This window comes from Phocoena phocoena, chromosome 17 (genome assembly GCF_963924675.1).
Source record: "Phocoena phocoena chromosome 17, mPhoPho1.1, whole genome shotgun sequence".
Lineage (NCBI taxonomy): Eukaryota > Metazoa > Chordata > Mammalia > Artiodactyla > Phocoenidae > Phocoena > Phocoena phocoena.
Genome location: NC_089235.1, coordinates 1,637,142 through 1,641,878, shown reverse-complemented (window position 1 = coordinate 1,641,878; position 4,737 = coordinate 1,637,142).

Below are 4,737 nucleotides of genomic sequence, written 5' to 3'. Positions count from 1 at the left end.
AGATACCTCAGTTTTTGCTTATCAGAAAATGTCCTTACTTAACGCTCACTATTGAAGTGCACTTTTAATGCATATAGAATTCAGATTTTTTTCCCTTTAATACTTTAAAGATGTTATTCCATTGCCTGGCATTTATAGCTTCTACTGATTTTTTTTCATCTCCCAAACTCCTTTTATTGGAAAACTACTGGAGAATGTCCTCTACAAAGTCAACTAGAATATGCATCACTTTATCTCTGTATGTAATGTGTCTTTTTTCTCTGACTGATCTTGACATTATTTCTTTATCTTTGTTTTCAGTCACTCAGCCATTATGTTTCTATGCTTGACTTTCCTTCCATCCTTTCTTCTTCCCCCCTTTCTCCCTCCTCAGCTTCCTGTCTCCCTCCATCCTTTATCTCTCCTTCACTCCCCCCCTCTCTTCCCTACTTCATCCCTCACATTAACCCTGAGGGGTTCCATGGGGTCAGTTTGAAAATGCTGCCTAAAATATAGGTTTTAGTTTTCCATTTTCTGGTGCTGGAAGCTGAGCAATATGGTTGTACCTTGTTCCACACCAGGTTCAATCTCTGTTCAGAGGAAACAGGTGAGAACTCCCCACTCCAGGGATGATTCTCTTCTCTCCTCCCCAGCAGTAGTTTTGGTACTAAAGCAGTTTAGAACAGACGTTCATTTATATGTAAATAAGGTTAGACTATGGGTTAATAAAGCCACAGCAACCACGATTAACCTAACAGCTTCAAAAGAATCTTATGTATTGACTCAAATTGTCTTACTCCTTCAGTAAATAGATATTAAGGTGATAAGAAATGGCTTTTACATTTTCTTTACTATCCGTTAAAAAAATTCAAGCCAACTTCTAGAGAACGTTAATTTGATTAATGGTATATGTTAAATCCTAAATTCTGTGTGGACAGAGTATTTTTCTAATAAGGCACTATAGCTGATGTTGAAGCCAGTATTGAAATGCAATTTGCCTTTTTTTCTCAGGATCCAGAATATATGACATCAGTTTTGCCTTAGTTGCTTCTGGGATGTCTGGGGGCGCTGAAAGGAGAAATTCATCCATAAACATTCCAGGAGACTTTCATCCTGGATCATCAAGTAGTCTCCTTGTAAGTCAGAGAAGATAAGAAATAGATAGCTTTTGGGGGGATACCGAAGACATTCATAAAGTATTTTCAACTGCTTTTTCCTCTCCCAGCAAAATTCTTTTATCCATCCAATTACAAGAAAGCTCACCTACCTGAATCAAAAATCATGCCATGCAAGGGCCACCTAGAGGACCAGTGAGTGCTGGAGACTAGGGAAGGCTAGCTTATTTTTTCCTCTCCCTGTCATTTTAGGGTCAGAAGAGAATTCAAGCAGAAATGACTCAGGCTTCACGTGCAGTGACAAACACCTCTGGAGAAGGAGGCTGAGAGAGACTGGGGAAGAGAGAGAGAGAAGAGCTACCTCCTGAGGGTATCCTGATGGGAAGGAATCGAGTCCTTCCTTGCAGGAGCAGCTCTGAGATACCTACATGTAGCAAACTCCAGGCAACAGCGGGAAGCCTGATGATTTATGGACTAAGCCCTAAACTCTCAGCACCCCTGCAGCATTAGAGCCTGGGCCTCCACAGTTCTTCTCATTTTTTTTCACCACCCTAAACACAATAAGGATTTGATTCTTAAACCCGATCCAGCTAGACTTGGAGGCTTGGACAGTTCTTTCCCAGCTGCCGCATGGGGTGATACGGTCTGAACCCTCTGCCCTTTGCCACCGGTGGAATCTGAGGATGATGTCGTCAGGGGTCACCCAGAGCCAAGCTAGTGCACCCCGTACCCAAGCTGGACCCCCTGTGCTCTGTGCTGTCACGACCCACGCTCCGTGCCCCCTTGAACACAGCATTTTCCTGGTAGGTGCTAAGAGCTAAGATCTTCAGATTTCCAAACGTTTACATGAAGTAAATCTTGAAAATTGCAAAAACAATTGGATTTACAGGTGAAAAAGAGTGTTCTAGAGCAATTTTGACCTCCAAACATGAAAAGCATTCCAGACCACTCCAGCGTTTACCGTCTCACTAGAACAGGGCCACCCAGCTGTCCTTCCTCTTGGCTTCTGCTTTTATTCTCGTCAGTCATGTAGTGTAAAGGACAACAATCGGTTCTGCAAACTCGTTCTCCTACTAGAACCTAAGTAGTTGATTCCTTTGGATGATTAAAAAGAAAAACAATTATCGTTTTATACAGTTTTGTCAATGTCATGCCACTTACACAAATAGTCATGTGATTGTCACAATCTCTGAAATATGTGAGAAAATCAAGGGAATAAATTCAAGATAGAATAATGCACATCATATTTAATTCCCAGCTAAAAAGTTGTATCTATTCTATCTTACATTATAGCATCCATAACACGTAGATAAGAGGTCATTCTTCTATTTATAACTCCACTCTGTACATTGACGGCAATGTATATTTTATTACCTAATTAGGTATAGATTATGACATGTCACCTCAGTACTTCTGACAAAGCAGTTGTCTAAAACACATTCATTAATTGTAATAAAGATTTATGAAAGGAGGAAAGAAAATAATTCTCTTAAAGCGTTTAAATGAGACTTAGGGATCTTTTTTTATAACGTACTTGGTCGTATTTCTCTGTAGGCTCTTTTCTGTCCTCGTTGCTATATTTAGACAGAATATCAATAGGACACATTTCCGTAAGACGATTCTGTTCCAAAAATAAAATTGCAGGAGTGAGATCAGTTCTTTAAAAATTCTGAAGGTTTCTGCCAGGAGGTGTTAAAGCACAAAGGAAATTCTAACTGTTTGAGTTTGCATAACATGGAAAATCACATTATTTTAAGAAACAAATATCAGTGGTTTTCTTATAACCTAAAGACAGAAAATGTTAATGCATGAAATATTTCTAATTAGACTTTAAATCTTTCTTAATTTTTCCATAAAATTCTTCTCCATTGATCACTTATAAAAAGTTTAAGTACTCCAGTATTTCCTCAGATATGTGGAAAGTAATAGTTAATTGGATTGTGATCCAAAGTTTAACATTTTTTAAGTATTTAATCACATTAGACGGTGAAACTCCATAGGGTGAACTTACCATATACCACTATCTACCACACTCAAGACAAAAGTGTTCCAGAGACAGAGGACAGTACACTGTGAAGGGGAGCAGAATCAGCCCCCCCAAAACATAACTGCTGGACACGAGAGTTATTTTGAGCTGATTAATTTTAAGGAAGTGCAGACACAGGAGAAACTCTGAAAACAGAGAAGTTCCCCTTTTGCAAGGGAAATCTATAATTATAAAGGAAATTAAATCAGAAAGCGGTGAGTACCAAGAGGTAAGAGCCACAGAGGTAACTCTTTCACCTGAGGCTTGTCTGCACTTGGGGCACCTTTGTCTCACTAACACCTCCCCTCTCTGCCTCCCCAGGAATTGCTTTCCTGGTTTGAATCCCCAGACCCCATCCCTTTCCATAGATCGGGTGGTACCTAAGCCTCAGTCATCTGGCTACCTTCTGAGTCATATCTTTATGGGACTCTCATACATACATACATACATAATTTTCTTCTCCTCTTAATCTTTTATTACAGGAAGGCTTCAGCCAAGTGCTCACAAGCATAGAGGAAGAATTGTTTACATTTCTCATGTCTTAAATCAGTTGTCAGCATGAATGTTTAAATGAATGAGCTTTCCCATTTATCTTCCATGGAGATAAGTATCTGAGTTGTCATTTCTTATGACAGTAAAAGCATTTCTCCAGCATGTCCTGCTCTGAAAGAAAGACCGTGATACTATTCTGAAAACATAATATAAAAATAACTTTCTATCTTACAGATCAATATAAAATACTTTATATAAACCAATTATGTTGTATATATTGTTTGAATTTTACTGTTATGAAAATATTTGTAAATAGACAAAGACCATATTAGACTTCCAAAAGCAGAGTGAATAAAAATGTACTGAATATTATTATCAGCAAAGCAGTGCTACAAACCTATAATATCGGAATTTCAATTTCATTTTAGGCTTTTAAAAATGTCCAGGACCGTGTTTCCATTTACAGTTACAAAAGATCTCGTTAAAACTTGAAACAATTTTCATTTATCTGGAAGAAGACAACTTTAAATTGAGAGACACATTTCTAACCACCAGCTCAGCGAGTCTGCAGCAACATCGAACACACAGGGCAAAGTTTCGGAAAACACTGAATCCTACTGGTACCATGCTGCTGATCATTTTCTTCCCCCACAAGTTCCATGAAGAATTTTAGAGATTTACTCTCCTATCTTTTAATAAGGTACTCAGAAATTCACTACTTCTACATTTTTAAAAAATTTCCTGTACCTGTGGTGATGATGTGAAATTTTAGAAAAAAGCATTTAGAAAAATGCTTCTATTTGCTAAGATAAGTTGAAAAATGGAGTAGAAAATGAAAAACAGAGTTTTGTATCCGTAGTCCAACTTGTCTCGGGGAAATGAACCTGGTCGATCCATTCAAAGGCCTGATAGACATGTGAATGCCAAGTCCCTAGGGCCATGCTTGGACCACCTTTGGGGGTGGGGGGGACCAGCATTGTCACCTGTCTCTTTTCTCTCCTACACACATGACCTCTCCCTCCACTCTGGCTGGTTCTGATGGAAAAATGCCTTTCCTGAAGATTCTCTTCTTTCGACTTACATATATATATATATATATATATATATATATATTTGCAATTTGCA